This window comes from Diabrotica undecimpunctata, chromosome 5 (assembly GCF_040954645.1).
Source record: "Diabrotica undecimpunctata isolate CICGRU chromosome 5, icDiaUnde3, whole genome shotgun sequence".
Taxonomy (NCBI): domain Eukaryota; kingdom Metazoa; phylum Arthropoda; class Insecta; order Coleoptera; family Chrysomelidae; genus Diabrotica; species Diabrotica undecimpunctata.
This window is the reverse complement of record NC_092807.1, coordinates 15684086-15704157: the sequence shown is the minus strand read 5'-3', so window position 1 is coordinate 15704157 and position 20072 is coordinate 15684086.

Here is a 20072-nt window from a genome sequence, read left to right as displayed (position 1 = left end):
ATATTTTGGAGTAGCAATGACAGAAAAATTAACAATATTAATTAATAAAATTATAAAACACAATAAAATACCTTAAGAATGGAGAGAGATGGAAAAAAGAATGAAAAAACCACATAAACAGAATGGAGTAGACCCGTGTTGTCAAAATAGCAAGAGATAAGTCACCAATCGGTAGAAGATGTATCGGACGACCGCGAAAAAGATGGAGTAAAAACCTTCCATAGAGGTATTAATCCGCCAATAAACAAACAAAATTGCTTATAAAAAAGAAGAAGAAGAATTTGCTTTTAAAATCTTAGTTATATATTTTAAATTGATATCACCTTTATAATATTAGAAACAAACCTAATAATTAGAATAATAACATTTAAATCTATGACCAAAAATCAATGAATTGATCAATCAGAAAAACAAAAAAGTATAACGGCCAAATGAAAATTATTATCATTTATTGTCTAACCTATATTTGATACTTCTTAGAGTACCATTAGATTTAAGTACCTGGGATGTTGGATCGATAGCAGCCTAAATCCAGATCTAGAAATAAGATCGAGAATAGAACAGGCCAGAAAATCTTTCGAAAAAATAAAAAAACTGCTTTGTGATTCTCGAATAAAACTCGAAATTCGACTACGTTTATCAAAATGCTACGTCTGGTAGACTCTTCTATATGCAGTTGAAACGTGGACCCTAAAAACATCAACCGTAAATAAATTGGAGGCCTTTGAAATGTGGATCTACCGGAGAATGCTCAAAATTTCATGGACATCGCATACCTCAAACGAAGAAGTGCTGCATAGAATAGGCAAGGAAAGAGAACTTTTTAACACAGTAAAAGTTAGAAAAACATCATACCTAGGCCACATACTGAGAAATAATAAGTACCAATATGCCCAACTTATAGTGAAAGGAAAAATCGAGGGAAAGAGAGGCCTAGGAAGGAAAAGACTATCGTGGCTCAGAAACATCCGACAATGGACAGGGCTAAATTTTGAACAGCTAATAAGAACAGCTGAAGATAGAGAAGATTTTAAAATTGAAGTAGCCAACCTCCATTGAGGAGAGGGCACTTTAAGAAGAAGAGTACCATCTACTTACTGAGGTTGGCAATCATAACAGTTATTTTTATTTTTGAACTTGCTGCTCTAAACAAATTAATCAATCTGCTTGATACCAATCACGTAGATTCCTCAACCGAGAATTCTGTCTTTGGCCAGCAGATGTTCTTCCCTGAATTTTTCTCTATATTATGAGTGTCGAAATTTTATACTTTGGTCCCCTCACCATGTGACCTAGGCATTCCAGTTTTCTGGTTTGTTAGTGATAATTAGTTCTATTTCTTAACCAACTCTCTCAAGCACTTCTTTATTTGTAATTTTACCAGTCCATGATATTTTTATTCTGCGCTATAACCAGAGTTCGACAGCCTCAATTCTTTTTAAATTGCATTTTTTTAAAGACCAAGTCTCAGAACCATATAATAATATTAAGAAGATAAGCTAGCCATTATAATTTATACTGCAGATGTCATGAGGGATTTTTGATGCTATGGTTTCTCGTTATCTTCAGCATTCTGATCGTTGACCACTTTCCTAGTTCTTTCGCCTTTAAGACCAATTTCTCAGTCTCAGAATAACAAAGTGCCCTTTCACTTACCAGCTCCTCTGGCCGAAGCCGTTAAGTAAATGAGGAATTGCTTATCCCGGCAAACAGGACGTTAGAGCCTCATTAGTTATCTAGCAGGATGTAACAGATGACAATGATCTAGATCATCATACCAGCAGGTGAAGTTTACATTTGAATATGAGTGGCTATATGTTGTGCATCATTATCCCATTACATCCCTATATTTGATATGGCTTACTAAATGAAAATAATATTACTATCAATGATTTCCTGAACAGTGAACATCAATGTCTGGCCTTTGCTGATGATCTTACTATTCTAACGAAAACAAGAGAAGAATTAAGATATGTTACACAAAGATAAGAAACGGAGCCAAATATTCGAACCTAGAAATAAACCGTAGAAGTTAAAGTACATGGTACTCGAAAATACAGAGCAAAATAGTTTAGACAGAGTCAGAGACAGAGAATAGAGAGACAGTTTACTTTCATATCTAATAAATCAAGAAAATATAATTTACAGAAAGTGGTCCATTTTACGTATCTCGGGGTTATTATAGAAGAGAAAGGTCAAGAAGAATGGGAACTAACTAAACTTTGCCAGATTGGCAAAGGGAAACAAAAAGATGGGAAGCCTAATACCACTGATGAAATCCAAATATGTATTGGGAAAAATAAAGTTGAGGATATATAAAATAATAAGGCCCACAGTGACGTATGGTATGGACAATGAAAAAAGCAAATACGGAGAAATTGAAAAGATGGGAAAGGAAAATTGTCAAAGCTATAATATGGACGAAAAACACAGTGGAAGGTTGGATGCGATGAACAGACAGGGAGCTAGAGGAAGTGCATAACAAACCAAGCACTAGATGCTTCATAAAGGCAAAGAAAGAGAGAGAGAGAGAGAGAGAGATAGAGATAGAGAGTGAGATAGATAGGAAACGTGATAAAAATGAAAAGAAATAGGATACCAAAGATGATTTCAAAACGTAGCCCAATTACAAAAAGAAAGAAAGGACAACCCACACAAAAATATTTTATTAGCGCACAGGAAGATGTCGGAAAAAGGGAATTGATGGTTGGGAAGAAAGAGCAACGAACAAGGACGAATGGAGGAGAATAGAGAGTAAATTGAGTAGACAAAGAGCATGATTGGATAAGAAGCCACCCCGCTTGATTTAAGTTTTGTAATACATAAGTATTATGTTAATTGTATTTAAGCCCTGTGTTTGTCGTGTTTTCTTTATAAATAAACCAATGCTTTCCACAGTTTTAACTGTATTCTTTCTTTAAATATTCAGCTCGTTGAACTGTGCCAATTTTGCAGGTTTCTTCTTTCCACCACCTCGTTTATTTTATCTCTAAATGATATTCTTTCTTTTATCTTTGTCTTTTTTCTTATTCATTTCAGAGTTAAGGCATTTGCTGTATGTTTAAACTTCGCTCCATCTTATCATGGAGTAACCTATATTTCTTTGCGAGTTTTGGCCATTGTCTTATAAAGCTGTATCATTGTATTATTTTCTTTTTTTGTTTAGATACCTCAATATCTTTGTAAATCAGTTTATTTTATTTTTGGAGAAATATTGAGGTAGGTAAGCGTCTCAAGTCGCCTATACTAATCAAATTTCAACCTCAACTTCTCGTGGTATTTCTCGTTGGACTAAAAACTAGGCTCTGGCGACTAAGTATCAGCAATATCACTGTAAAAACTTATTAATATTCCTAATACCAAGTTAATTTTAAAACACTTAGTACCAGGTTTGGCGAATTATCGCCTTAGTGTTTTTTTTTGTATGTTTATACAAATTCAGCAAAACAACCCTCCTAGAAGAATCCTTATGTCACAATCTGTGGGAAGTAGAAGTAGGGGTAGGCCAAAACTCAGATGGAGGGATGGTGTAGATGAGGATGGTAGACAAATAGGCGCAGCAAACTGGCAACAGTTGGCAATGGATAGAACTGACTGGCGTAATAGACTTGGGAAGGTCTAGGCTCTTTTATAGGGCTGTAGCACCAATGATGATGATGATTTATGCAAAATTATTGTTGCAATGGTATAAAAGTGGCAATGTTTTAAGATGTTATAGTATTAGAGACATTTTTACCAATAACTATATGTCTATCAATCTTTATTTTTTAAGTAAATATAGCTCCTTCCTTTTTTTTTGGTTGTGCTAAATTCGGTTGTTTCACGGGTTCTTCAACGTTGTGTTGATCTTTTTGTTCTTTAGTCGAGAGTGGATTGTTGGATGACTTATTCTTCTTTTTAAGTGTGGCCCTAAAAGCCTTTTGCCTAATTCTAACAAAAACGCCTTTTTTTGTTAAACATTGAAATTTTTATTCAGTATTGAGATGAACCCAGATCAATTACGAAAGCAATTACTGTACAAAATGTGCTTATTGTTCATAAACAGTGTTCATCAATGTAGCTGGCTACCTTTTGGATTGTCTATTGCAGGCTTATTTGGCAATCATCTTGTCCAGAGTATTATACGGAACTATTTGTGGCATTATATTGTGTTATTATATCTGTTTTTTTTCTGTCTTCGCAAACTGTGGAATGTTGGTGTTGTCGGAAGATAAGACTATAACACTTTGGTTTATTTTGGGATGTAAAACACCAATATAATTTCCAACTGAAATCCAAAAACTGAAGAATAAATATCACGATTTTGAGCAGGCAAAAACTCCGGATGGATGCAGGTTTTATTCCTTCGTAGCGTTCCGCTTAGTGTTCGTTTTTGGTTGATAAGATCTTCTGCTAATTCCAAAGAAGCTATCCTTAGCAACTTCGTCACCAGGGCCCAGAATGAAAACAAAATCTAAAACTATCCTTCTCTCTTGGTTGCGTTTCAGAGTATTTCCTTGTTTTCTTAAACACACTTGTAAATTTTTGTATAAAATCGGTATGGAATCTTAACCCCATATTTTGCTGGTTTGCTTTTCATGTAGACCATAAAAGGACATCTACCACTAACTTTTAATTAACGGTAAGTTGAGAATCGGGATTTCTAGTGTTTTTGACAATTACTTACGAACATTTTAATCACGTTTCGAATAGGATACTTGTCAGTTTTGTACGGTATTTCTGAGTAAATTTATCATCAAAACGTATCCAGATGGTTATTTGTGAAAACCTGGTCCGTGGCATTATTGCAGGATATAGCGGTCTCTTGAAAAAATGATCATCATGCCATAGCATTCCTACAGACCCTCGATTACTTTTCAGGGCACCGGCGCAGATTAAAAGTCCAATATATGCGTAAAGTTGAATTTCGTCAACGTCTTTGTAATCTATCGTTTTTTTTAATTTATTGCGATTTTTGACCTCAAACCTACAACATTAATTTGAAGAAGTCACCACATCTTAGATAATATCTTCAGAAATAATTTAAACAATTTTGTGATACTTATGGATGTTGGTAAACTGTGGTGAAGAGTGGTTTTCCTTGGAAGAAGTTTCTTTATCTAAAACGTTTCATCTTTCCAGAAGCATACGTCTTGCAGATCGTTAATCTCCTTCATTTCCTTATCGTCATTGGATTTACCAGTAATGGCATTATTATTTTCTATAATGGTTTTTATGTTGTCGTCCGTTTCTGAGCTGTCATTAATAGGTTTCGTTTTGATATTTTCGTTTATATAATTACAATCTTCGCATTCACACTTAGTAATAGTTTATTCATTTTAATCACCAGAATTATAAGTAGCTTGTGCCAATTACAAAATTTTTCTTAATCTTGAGGAAAAGATGTCGCCATTGTCAAAAGGAATTTTTAATACTTTCTGAATTCCCACACACACTTTTCATTCTGCTTATACATGCACAAATAAAACTTTAATAATAAAATATTATGTTATAGTTTTTTCACATATTTTCCCAAGATGAAATGATTCTCCAATTGAGCAATAAAGATGGTAGCGGACACAGTGGGTCTGTTAAATTTCTTTAATAATATGCCTTTTGATAAAACATAGAATATTTTAACATCATTGTCAGAGTATCTTGATTTATATCTTTAATTTTTATAATATTTATCTGTACTTTCTTTACTCAAATCTTTTCTGTACAGTTGTGTTATTAAAGAATATTATTAACATAATCTATTGCACGTTTAATGTTAAAAATGCTGTACACAGTTTCTGCCATTTAACCTGAAATGAATTTGAACTATTGAGTTCAAAGAACAAATAATTTCTACACATCCTCAATCGAATCGAAATCCAGCCTGAAATTCCTGCAAAATTCTAGTAAAAAACTTTAGCATACAATTAATCACAACAATGTCTCTGTAGTTGCTAGGCTCGTTTTTAAGGCCTTTGTTATATAAAAACATTTTTGAAGAATAGTTTTACCCCGACGGAATACATTGCCCAGGAGAAATGAGAATTTCGCTGAAATGAGAATCAAGACAGTCCCTGGAACTACTATCTAATAATTGTTTTAGGTTCCATATGAATAGAATAAGAAAAGTTATGCAAATTCATTTCAATTTTTATTTATTTATGATTTAAGTGAAAAATGGCTGATTTTTATAATTTTTGTCTGTAAAATAATCGACTGGTTCATTAAAATACCGATAAAACGAACTATGCTAAAAGCTTTTTGGTTTGTAAAATTATTTAATAATAAACGTTAAAAACAGATATAATTTTTAAAATGGAATAAATGATTAATACCTTCTGCAAAAATGATTCTAAACCTTTTATTTTCACGTCAAAATAATTATTTTGCAGTAGGCAATATGTGATTAAAAAATTCAAAACGAGTAGTTGCACAGTTTTTAAACAATTCAATTTGTTTATCTAAAAATAAGCGAAAAATTATCAACTAATTTGGTATTCCTAGCTCTTTTATTGCTTTGAACATTTCTTTTCTATTCACAGAGGCTGTTTCATAGGCTGCTTTGTAGTCTATAAATACGTGATGAGTATCAATGCAATATTCCAATGTTTTTTGAAGTTATACTTCTATACGCGCGTTCGACGTTGGCAATTTGTACGGGAGTGAATCGGCAAAATCATTACATATGTAAGATATAGGTAAGAGAGAGACAGAAGATATATTTTGTCTCTCTTTCTCTCTCGAGAATAAAAATATTTCTTTTGTAAATATATTTAATATTTATTAATATTATTATTATTTTATAATAATTCGGTAGATATATACATTTGGCCAAAGTCTTTTACAAATAAATATTTTCCCTGAAACTTCTATGATTCGTAATAAGATTTCCATTTATGAAATACAATAAATAAATAAACACAAACACAAAATACAACCAAAAAACTGACATCTTCATAATCCTTCATAATGTTCTTATCAAATAATGATATTGATTAGCGACCTTATTATTTAACGTTACTGGTCGAATGAGTTGAAGGTATTTAGAACCAGAAGTCGCTAGTTCGATCCCAATGAGGGAATATATTTTTTTAATTATTATGTTCTGATTTTTGTCACTTTGGTTTTAAAAATTAAAGAATGGAAAAATCATAATATCATTTTTAATATTGTTTCGATAATTTTATACATTATTTAATTTTCCAAACTATTTTATTTATCATTGAATATTTAGTACATATAGTAAGTCATGGGCATAGAGATGAAAGGGACAAATATAACGATTGTTATTTTAAAGTTCTTTTATGTATATGTTTATATGTACGGAGATAATTAAGATTTTTGTCACCGAGAGTTAATTTAATAAGATTTTCATAATTTAGTGGGGATTTTGAAACGGTGCCACAAAGAATCAAAAAAATCCAGGGACCTAATGATTTATACAAGTGCTTTCAAATAATATATTAATTTATCCATGGTCCCATTTAAAAGTATCTTATAAAATGGCGCCAAGACGCTATTAATAAAACTGAGGCTTAGTTCAGTTACCTAAAAATTTAGTAATTCAAGTTTTAAGGTTCAGAAAAGAGTTGTTTGGGTTATTTCGTTTTTTTTCCACGTTAGCATATTAAATAAATTCATTCATTTTCTCTAGAATATATGTTGAATATGTTGTAATTATCTCCACAATTTATGTGAACAAACTATACACTAAAATTGTTGACCATTTTAATATTTATTATTAAGGACTCAATAGTTATTGTCTGTCTGTTTTTCTGTCTTTATGTGTTATAACTATAAAGGAAAAATCCTAAAAACTTGATACTTGATACATAGCTTAGTCCAAGGTCGAGCTTCCTTTTATTTTTTATTTTTCTAATCCTTTATAAGCAATTCTGCTTGTTCATTGGCGAATTATTACATCTATGGAAGGTTATCAATCCGTCTTTTGCCCGGTCCTCCGATACTTCTGGTGACTTACCTCTTGCTATTTTGACGACACGGGTCATCCCTATTCTGCTTATGGGGTTATTCTATTTTAATTTTTTTTAGACAAATAGATCCCATTTCCGTGTCTCTTTTTTTCTCTCTTTCTCTCTTATGGTATTTGTACTTACCTTCCTATGCAATTCGTTTATGTCCTCGTGGAACATTCTGCACTCAAATACATAGTGATCAGCTCTGTCAGCTATAACATAATATGTGTCGTTTCCATCCGCAATCTCGTCTATTCTTTCCAGATAGGCCTTGAAGGAGCCATGCCCTGTTAGAAACTGGGTGAAAATGTAATTAATATTTGGAATCAATACCCTCATCTAGGCCTCTGTTTATATGTTAATTCTTCCCAACACTCCATTATGCTGCTATTCCTAGCTAAAAAATTTCTCCTGCCCATCCTTTCCGTAGGTTTCAGCCCTTTTTTTCACCTCCAGGAGAATGGGTAATAGAGTCGAAATCACTTCTATCACCTCCGTTGATGTTGTTCTGTGTGAGCGTGCTACCCTATCTAGTGTTTTACTTTTTGGGTTTTCTCTATCATTCTTCTATATTTCTTTTTGCCATACCGGTGCCGTGTAAAGTGCAGTAGAGTAGACCATTATCATTAAAAATTTACTTTTGTCACTCCTTCTAGGTAAAGCATAATCCTTTTTAGTACCGCAGTTCTCTACTCTGCCATGTGGTCACCAAAAGTTTGCCTCGTATCTAAAATTACTCCCAAGTACTTTACTTTTTACCAGGTAGGATCTAATTTTCCCTCTAGCCTTCGGACCTTTGAGGATCATAGCTTTAATTTTCTTTATTTTGTTAAGGACTCGGTATGCATGATTGCCTAGCTTTTGTTCTGCTTCACTGCATGACTAGGTCCTCCGCATATAATATTGCTTATACAGCAATGCCCAGCTAGATCTCCAAAATCTGATCGTGCAAAATATTCCAAAGCAGTGTTCCCAGGATCCCTATTATGAGGGGTCATCCCAGGATGACCCCTCATAATATTAATGTACCTATCTGTGAAGTAGTCCTTGACCAACTTCTGTAAATGGGAAGATATCCACAAGTCGCTTAATAGTCGGACGATAATTTTCCAGCTAATACTATTAAAAGAATTTCTTAGAGAATACCGAGAAAGAAAGACCATAGTTTTTTTTTAATTTGCATTAATTTTTCATGTACAAATGCAATTACCGTTTTATTTAAATTGCAAATTAAAAATTATAACTAAAAGTAAATAACATTAAGAGATCAGATATTGTTTTAGCTATAATAGGATCATGAGTTTTTCTCTCAGTTTTTATGTTCTTGGATATATACAGGGTGAGTCATGAGGAACTTTACATACTTCTACCATATGTAGAGTCTCTCAGGGAGCATATCATGTGGCCACTGAAAAATGTCAACTCCTCTTCTTTATTAATTAACAGGGTGATTTGTGTAATTGACCATTTATTTCATTTTACTGTAGTGTTTATACGGCTCATTTGATTTTTTTAATTTTTGCATGATACAGTACACTACTATCAAGCATTCGATTGGTATTAGCTAAACTAAAAAATTCCAGGACTGGCTTTGAAAAAATTAATTTAGGGATTCGTTTTAAATATTACACCCTGCATATATATTTTTTTTAAATGCAATAAGTGATTTTCAAACTACATAAATAGCCAATGAAAACGACATATGCGACAATGTTGTCGCACTTTTATTAAATTTTTAGTGAACGATCAAATCTTACCAAAAATAGAACAACCATAATGAAGTATCAAATTATAAGGTAATTAATTTAAACAAATGTTATAAATTTCAAACGTTTTAATTGAAATGATAAACTGAGTCACTGCACAACAAAAAACAGTAACTACTAACAATAACGAAGAACAATTTAAAAAAAAAACTAAAAGTATGTACATAGTTATGATAAACCCATAAATTAGAACTGGAAAAGATACAATAATGGTAACAAAATAAAAATAATTCAAAATAGATTTTCGAAATGGAACCCTGCAGCCTGTACACATTTTTGTTGCCGAATTGTTAATTGACGTATTGAATTACGGATACTCTGGGGATCGTTTCTAATAGTATTACAACAATGTATAATTCTATCAATTAATTGTTGTCGGTTATTAATATTCACTGCGTAAACTAGTTGCTTCAATCGTCCCCAAATATGGTAATCAACGGGATTGAAATCAGGGGATCTTGAAGGCCACAAAATAGGACCTGCACGTCCTATCCACCTGTTGCCATAAACATTATTGAGATGTTGTCTCACTGCCAGTAAAAAGTGTGGGGGTGCCCCATCATGCTGAAAATACATCCCTCGGATAGCAGCGTTCGCGTTGGCAAGCAAATTCTGCAAAATATTTTGTAGAAAGTTCAAATAGACCTGCCCTGTTAAAGGATCATCAAAAAAGTGAGGACCTACTAATTGGTTATTTATGACACCAATCCACACGTTAACCGAAAACCTTAACTCAGAACGACGTTCTTGAATAGCATGGGGATTTTCTTCTGCCCACACATGTGAATTTCGTAAATTATTTATCCCGTCTCTGGTAAATTGGGCTTCATCTGTAAATAGTGTCCTGTATAGCGTTGGTCGATTATTGTTAATCCATCTACAAAATTCCAACCTATCGATCTCATCTCCAGCATGTAGTCGCTGAACCATTTGAATGTGATATGGGTATAGATTATTTTTTTGTAAGACTCTACTTAATTTTGATTGAGTAACATTGAGTTCTCGACTTACTTGTCTAGTGCTTATTGTAGGGTTCATCTTCCTGCGCTTCATCTACATGTCGCTCTGTTGTTCCACTAGGAAAAGTGCCATTTTCTCGCAAATAATTAAAAACTGACCCAAATGTTGGATGACTGGGAGTTCTACGATTAGGAAATCTCCTGCGATATTCTCTACTAGCAGCCCTACCATTCCCATTACAGAATCCATAAACAAATATTATGTCTGCATATTCTGGGGTCGAAAACTGATGTAGCATTTTGAACGAAAGTAACAAAAGCTCTACCAAAACTAACGTAATGTACTTAACGTAGATATGACAGAAGAAATATGTATTCTTGTACACATAAATAACAATTGATAATGACAATAATGACAATGGGTATAAAATATCAAGAAACGTCAAACGGTCAACGCCAACCTTCATTTTAAACTTTTTTAGATTTATTTTAATTTAGTACAGGTATTAAACAATGTATTATTATTTGACATAAAATTTTAATCGTTTACAATCAACAAAAACTAACACATACAAGAGGTTTGACTTTTTAATCAATTTAATTTATTATTTATCGAAAATAATGCCCCAATACGATCTATGAGTAAAAATTTAAAATTGAAAAACAATTGATTCTATCAGATAATACAAAGTGACAGTAAAGATGTTAATTTTCTACGTATTAGATTATGTTGTAGGAACTCATTTTAATTAAAATGTTTGAAATTTATAACATTTGTTTAAATTAATACCTTATAATTTGATACTTCATTATGGTTGTTCTATTTTTGGTAAGATTTGATCGTTCACTAAAAATTTAATAAAAGTGCGACAACATTGTCGCATATATCGTTTTCATTGGCTATTTATGTAGTTTGAAAATCACTTATTGCATTTTAAAAAAAATTTATACAGGGTGTAATATTTAATACGAATCCCTAAATTAATTTTTCCAAAGCCAATCCTGGAATTTTTTAGTTTAGCTAATACCAGTCGAATGCTTGATAGTAGTGTACTGTATCATGCAAAAATTAAAAAAATCAAATGAGCCGTATAAATACTACAGTAAAATGAAATAAATGGTCAATTACACAAATCACCCTGTTAATTAATAAAGAAGAGGAGTTGACATTTTTTAGTGGCCACATGATATGCTCCCTGAGGGACTCTACATATGGTAGAAGTATGTAAAGTTCCTTATGACTCACCCTGTATATATATTTCCTCATGGTCCCGGTTGTTGTTACGAAATGTTTTTCGCATAATTTAAAAACCAAACTAAATAACTTTATAAATTTTCTACATTTTGGAAACCATGGTATACAAAGGACATACTCGATATAAAATTCCTTTTAAAGAAACTCCATATTTCAATTAGACGATATTACTCCATGGAAAAAAAGAATACGAATCATCCAGGAAAGGAAAAAACGCTTCCTTTTTACTACCAAAACTTTTTCTAAAAACCATTTTCATAATAAACTTCAATTTAAGTTAACGTTGCGGCAAAATTTGTTGGCACATTCGGCATTACGTAAATTTGAATTTCAAAACTTTTTTACCTCGTATTTTTTAATATCGACTGTTTTCTGCAGCAAAAGTTTAAAATATATACTCTCACTTTCCTTATAGAAAAGTTCAGGAACTTTCGACAGTTAGAATTTTAAATCGATATTCTTATGTGGTGTATGAACATGCTGAGGGTACTTCGGCAATATCACACTGCTTTGAACTAAAATAAGAAGTTGTGACTTTTAATACTAGCTTTTAAAATATATTTATTATTTAGGTATTTATTAGCTCTTGAAATATTTTATTTGTCTTCTGCAATAAACTCAATTTCTGAGAGTTGTAACGGGAAATAAATTATTGAAAATATCCAGTGAACAATATAAGACATTAAGTGAAGGACAGTGCTAAGAAAAAAACTTTAAAATCGGTGAAATAACATCGAAAAACACCAAGGCCCTATAAAAAGTAAGATCGCTATAATTGATAAGCCTATTTAACATCAAATCATAGAAACGAAACTCTGATCCTTGAAATTGCGACGTTGCCGTTGTGAGTAGACTTTCGGGGTAGACACAGAAAAATAACAACGGTTAATAAACATAAATACAATAAATACGGTAAACGCTGTCTTCTCTGAACTGTTGAGGTGGAAGACAGTGTTTGGCGCCGGGAAATGGAAAAATATCTGAAAAATTTAGATAGTGATGATACACTTTCAGAAAGAGGGTCAAAAAGGAAGGACAGATATAAAGACAGTGATGAAAATAACATTTACAAAAAGAGCAAGAAGTGCTCGAGAACACCAACAAAAACTTCAGAGAAAAAAATGAGGAAACAAAAATTGATCAATTACTAATAATGATGAGCCACCTCACCGATGACATTTACGAAATAAAAAAAAATCAAAAAGTAAGCAAGGAAACAATAGAAAAGCTCATTGTGGAAAACAATGAGCTTTTCTATTGTTGAAAATGCAGAACTAAAACAAGAAAATATAGAGATCAAGGAGGAACTCAATGACAAAAAACATGGAAGTTATGGAAAAACACCGACGAATAAATCACCGACATAATTATGAACGGCCTAAGGATAGACACATATGAGCAAGCAGGGTTAAAAGAACCAATCAACAATTTAATCAAACAATATATTGGAGTAGGGGTTAAAATAAGGAATGCTCACAAAAAACATGCCTAATTGAATTAGAAAGAAAAAAAAAGAAAAATAATGGAAAAATAGCACAAGTTAAAAGAAATTAAAGAGTACAAAGTATATATCAACGAAGATGCAACCATAAAAGAACGAGAAATACAGAAAACAATTAGAAACATTGCTTAAGAAGAAAAAAATAAAGGAAATGAAGTCAAGATTGGAGTAAAAAAAATATGGGTAAATAACAGAGATTGGAAATGGAATGACAAAGAAGGCGCAATAGCCAAAACAACATCAAAAAACTATCAAAAATGAAAACCGAACCAAAACACAAGAAACCATGTCGAAAAAAACACTTACTTTTAGGAACATGAAATTTAAGAGGCACATATAAAGAAGGCAAACTAAAACATTTAGCGAGAGAAATCGAAAAGTTCTATTTTGACATAGTAGCTTTGCAGGAGACGAAACAGCTGGGAAATGATATATTAGAAATAGAAGATACAGTGTTTTTTAACAGCGGCGGAAAGAATCGAACGTTAGGCACAGGTTTTATGATAAGAAAAGAGCTAAAAGAAGCAATAATCGAGTTTAAACCAGTATCAGACCGCATATGTAGTATCAAGTTCAAGGGAAAATACCAAAAAATCACCCTCATAAATATTCACGCGCCTTCAGAAGAAAAAGATAATGATGTCAAAGAATGTTTCTACAGTGAATTAAACAGAACAATCGAAAATATACCCAGATATGATATGAAAATTATTTTAGGCGACGCAAATGCCAAAATAGGGAAGGAAGAAGTATTTAGACCGACAATAGGAAAATATAGTAAACACAATAAAACTTATGAGAACGAACAATTCCTAATAGATTTCCAAAGAGAAAAAATATGATCATAATCAGCACATATTTTGAAAGAAAAGAAATACACAAGGAAACGTTGATATCGCAAGATAGAAAGACTTAAAACCAAATAGATCACGTGCACATCTAAACAGAAGAACAGCAATGTATAAAAAAGATAAGAACATACAGAGGACCAGAAGCTGACTCAGATTATTACATGGTGGGCATCAAAATTAAGCAACTGATACGAAAAGAAAGCAAACAAAAATAAAATAAAAGAAAAGAAATTTATAAATGTCCTAATTCGATTAGCAACAAAGAAAGAACAAGAAATGTACGAGGAAACAATGAAAAGAGAACTAAAAAAGATACAAAAAGAAGATCAAACTGAGGACAAATAGAAAAATATAAAGCAAGTAATAAACAAAGCAGCAAAAAAATGTAATAAACAATAAAATAAAAATAGAAAAGACTGGTTCGACATAGAGTACCAAAAAGAAATAGAACTAAGAAAATCATTGAGGATGGAAATGATCACGAAAGAAACATCAGAGACAAAGAATAGATATATGGAGCAAAGACAAAAAGTAAAGAGGGTGCTGGTAGAAAAGAAGAGAAAACACATAGAAAAAAAGCTAAAAGAAATAGAAGAGAATTACAGAAATAAAGAAATAAAAAAACCTATATCAAGGTGCTAAAAATGTAAAAATTGTTTTCCAACAAAAACCCATATTAGGAAATAATATAAGCGGTGAAGCAGAAATAGTCGAAAGATGGAAAGACTATTTTGATGAATTACTAAATGGAATTAATATGTAGAACCAGAGAGAATGTATAGAAGCAGAAGAAAGATTCGAACACTTAGAAGACATAGAAGATAATTCACCCAGCAACGAACAAATCGAGGAAATCATAAAAAACCTGAAAAACAACAAATGCCCTGTAAGCGATAACATAACAGCAGAGATGATGAAATATGGTGCTAAATGATTAGATGGTGGTAATGAAAACTGCTATATAATTGGATATACAAGATAATAAAGGAGATATGGATAAAATATCGAATACCAGGAGACTGGAAGGAAGCAATTATTTGTCCATTACACAAAAAATGGGACAAAACAAAATATAGTAATTTCAGAGGAGTAGCGTTACTAAATACTGTATATAAAATCCTATCAAAATCTATAAAAGATGAGCTAGAAAAAGAAGTTGAAAATATAATAGGCGAATATCAGTGTGGATTTAGAGGAGGGAGAAGCACAACGGACCAAGTATTCGTAATCAGATAATTACAAGCAGAAAGCTATGAACACAACTTACCAACGATATCGCTATTCATCGACTTCCAGCAAGCATACGATAGGTTAAAGACGAAGGAATTAAAAGAGAAGACCCTTGAGGAACTGGGAGTTAGCAGAAAGTTGCGTAACATGATACATCTTACTTTATAGAATATAGAAAACAGAGTCAAAGTAAACAATCATGCATCGGACAAATTTATAGTAAACAAAGGATTAAGGGGCATGGTGATCCTTTGTTAACATTACCCTTCAATTTATCCCTAGAAAAAATTATGCGAGAAGCAAAAATCAATAGGGAAGGACTCCTATATCATAAAAGACACCCAGTTTTGGTATTTGCGGATGATGTAGTGTTGCTGGCAAGAGAAAAAAACGTTTTTTCACCTTGTTTTTTACTCTACTAATCTACATTGAACTAATCTGTTCTCAAATAAAGGGGTATGACACAAGAAACAACACCACCTGGTAAGTAAACTCATGTTATTTGCCACTGATGCGTGCTATGCTCGCCGTGTGATCGCCAACATCCGGAACAGATAGGCACCGTAAGAAGAAGATGCGTGCTAATCTAGTTTACCATTGGCCTATTCATTGACCATGGCTTGTCCATTTGCATTTTATGTTGTACTGTATTTTCAGTTTATCGTCAAAATCATATTATTTTTATAAATTCTTGTACAAAACAGGGACAAAAAGATATCGATATTTATAATTTATTGCTTTGAACACCGCTGTAATCTTTTGACATAAAAACCGCGGTATTATGCATTTCTAAATCAATAATTATAATCAAATATAAAAGTTTATTAAATAATATAATTCCAAAAGAACAGGAAGGGTTTCGACGAAATCGCTCTACTTAAGACAATCTAGTACTTCTCCAAAGCCATATTTCCGATGCTTTCAACAGGAGACATCATTGCAGCAGTGTTTGATATTGATGGTGCATTTGATACAATTAGCAGCCAATCTTTACTGAAGAAACTTTCTCATTATAACATTAAGGGTAACATATTTAATTTTAAACAAAATTTCTTAACTTCATGAACATTTAGAGTCTCTGTCAATGGCATTTTTTCATCACTTCACCATCAAACTGACGGCGTACCATAAGGTTCAATATTAAGCCCAACTCTGTCGAACTTGTGCTCTAATTTAATATCCCCTATTAGGCATGTAATATACGCAGATGACCTGATAATTTACTGCCACGGACGATCTATGTCTACAACTTCCAAGCTTATTCAATCCGCAGTAGATACACTAGCTAAAAAACAAGCTCCATAGGCCTGTCTTGTTTGAGAGAACGAATCTTCCAGTAGTCAAGGAATGCAAAATTCTCGGTGTAACGTTTGATTCACGACTCACCTGGAAACAACATATACTAGAAATCAAAGGTGAAGCAAACAAGAGGCTTAACATTATCAAAACTCTTTTAAACTATCATTGGAGCGCAAATGAGAACTCCCTGCGTAAGATATATAGGTCTATCATCCGTTCCAAACTGGATTATGTTTGTTACATATATATCTCTACCTCTAAAATACACCTTAACCTTTTAAATTCGATACATCACACAGCCTTATGAATTTGTTTAGGAGCCTTTCGATCTTCCGTAGAAAGTTTATATTGTGAAGCCAATGAGCCCCTACTTTGGATTAGACGTGAACAATTATTACTTTCCTATGCTGCCCCCGTTTCATCCAATACCTCCAATCCAGTTTATCCTCTTCTTACTTCATCAACTAACAACCAGCATTACTATTCTAAATCACCATCAATAAAACCTAATAAACACTAATTTAACACAATTACTTAATAACATCCCTCTATCACAAACAATCCCACGACCCCTACCTCCATATCCTCCTTCGTCTATAATCATCCCTCAGTTCAACACATCGCTTACAAGTTTCGATAAACTTACAATACCCAGGGAACTTAATAAAAAATCTTTTAAAGAAATTATATTTACAAATAAATACGACATAGTACTCTACACTGATGCCTCAAAGCATGATACAGAAGTAGGCTGTTCTGTTACCACGTCGATAACCTTATCACATCATCTTGTATCCCCTCGTTTTGCAGCGTTCAAACTGGCGAACTATTTAGCATATTTCAAGCTTTCAAATCCATTTCTTCACCTAATAAACAAGTTGCAATATGCACAGACTCACTAACCTCAATACAATCTATCCAAAATATATTCACTTATCATCCTATTGTCCAAAAGATCTTTGATTGTTACCAACTAATCGCTTCCCAAAAAATAACAGTTACATTAATCTGGCTACCATCCCATATTGGTATTACAGGCAACGAACTTGCAGACAGCCATGCAAAACTTGCCTCAACATCATCTGATAATACGGTTAATATACAAATTAGTAAAGATTTCAAATCTCACATTAAGAAATGAGCAAAAACCCGATGGCAACAACACTGGGACACCAATAACTCAGCAATACATCAAATCTTACAGTTTCTCGATAGCCCCCTTGATTTGATCTCTGCCGGTATGTCCAGACGAGACTCTATTATAACACGAAGACTTCGAATAGGACATACAAGATCAGCACATGGATACCTAATGTCATACAGCAACCGACCCACTTATGAGACCTGTCAATCACATCTAACAGTTAACCATATTCTCGCCGAATGTCATCAATTTTCAGCAAAAAGACTATTTTATTGCCTTAAAAGTGATCTAAAAGACTCAATAACTTGGATCAAATAACCTAAAGTCTAAAATTCCTCAGAGACGTTCATTTATATTATAAAATATAATTTTGATTGTATTATAACAGTATGTACTCTATAACATATTTTTGTAATTTATTGTAACAGTTTTACATTTGTAACCGTTTTCGTGTAAGTGGCCTTTGTTGCCGAGCACGTTAATTTTCAATAAAAAAAAAGTTTATTAAACTAAATGTTTGATTTTTAATGCAACTTTTTCGCAATCAACAAAGTATAATTTTATGTGTGCCCAAACATTGAAATTACAAATTAGTTAACTGACAATGTAGTTGCAATTTCAGCGGGACATAAAGCTGAGATTTTGAAACACATGCATGCATAGTAATTTTATTTTGTAACTGACAACAATGAATAGTCGAAGGGGTTCACTACTTAAGTTTATAGAGGCATAAATTAAATGCGTTTAGTTCGTTGCATCTCTAATAGGATAAGGTGTTAAGAGTGTTTGGCAATTATGTCGAATTATTGTCATATTAAATTTAAACAAATTGTATCAAACAGTGTCAATATGGTTAAAAATAACAAGTGAAATGCCTTATTTGATTCATTGCATTTCCATGCTTTGTTCTGTGCTTATTATTCTATGTTTATAATAAATCAAATAATTAAGAATCAGTTTCTGTAATTTAACACGTTCGCTGCCGATGCATAATTTTAATATCATCTGAGGTGCCGATGAATTGTTTATGCTGTATTGGATTGTTTTTCAAGCAGCATTCATTAACCTTTTAACGCGTTGGCCTACATAAATTTTATGACAATTTAACAAAATAGTGTACGCCACTGTTTTTCAAAATTTAGTTACTGCTCAACGCCTTTCTACTCTTGGAATATTCCGTTAGGTACGATGTAGCAGTTAGTTGTTTTGAATCAAGAGGAACGGTCATTATAAATTTTATAGAGCGCGAGTTTTGGAGTAATTATTTTTATTTATGTAGTTATTATGATCTTAGACAATGTTATTTCGTTTATTTGCATTCTGTATCAGATTTTAAGAATAAAAATTAACTAATAATAATGATGATAATAATATTGTAGCATGCAGAAAATTCCTTAAAAACAATCGGATATTCAAAGTATAAAATTTATCTAGTACGCCTCTGGGCTAAGCTTAAATATTTTCCCAATTCTCTGTTTACATTTGTGATGTAAAGAAAAAACCCTTGTTTTTTTTTTTAAGATAAACTACGAAAATGTCTAGATGTCCTTTGTCAAAAGAGGAGATTGCTTATTTAGCTGAGCATTTATGGGATGAAAACAAATCAGATCACGCTGTGTCTTGTGATAGTGATTTGTCTGTAGACTATATAGAAAAGAAGATGTAGACAGTTGTTCTGAAGAGGAATTATCCGATGAAGAATTCGTAACAGCTTCACTATCTGACTATTATGTAGCAAAAGATAAAACTACCAAATGGTACAAAATGAGAACAGCAACTTAGATAAAGACAAAAAATTTGCATTGTAAAAGAGCACCTTGGTGTCACTCATAGAGCCCGAAATATCAGTAATGAGCAAGAAGCCTTTTTGAAAATAATAGACACTAACATGATCGACGCTAATATGTAATACTCTTACACAAAAAAGGAGACAAATGTGATCTACAGAATTATAGACCTATATCGTTGCTCAGTCAAGTATACAAACTATTTATGAGAATTATTAACAACCGGTTAACCTACAAAATAGACAATTACCAACCGGTTGAACAGGCTGGCTTCCGCAAAGGATATAGTACATCGGACCATCTACTGACAATGAGAACATTGATAGAG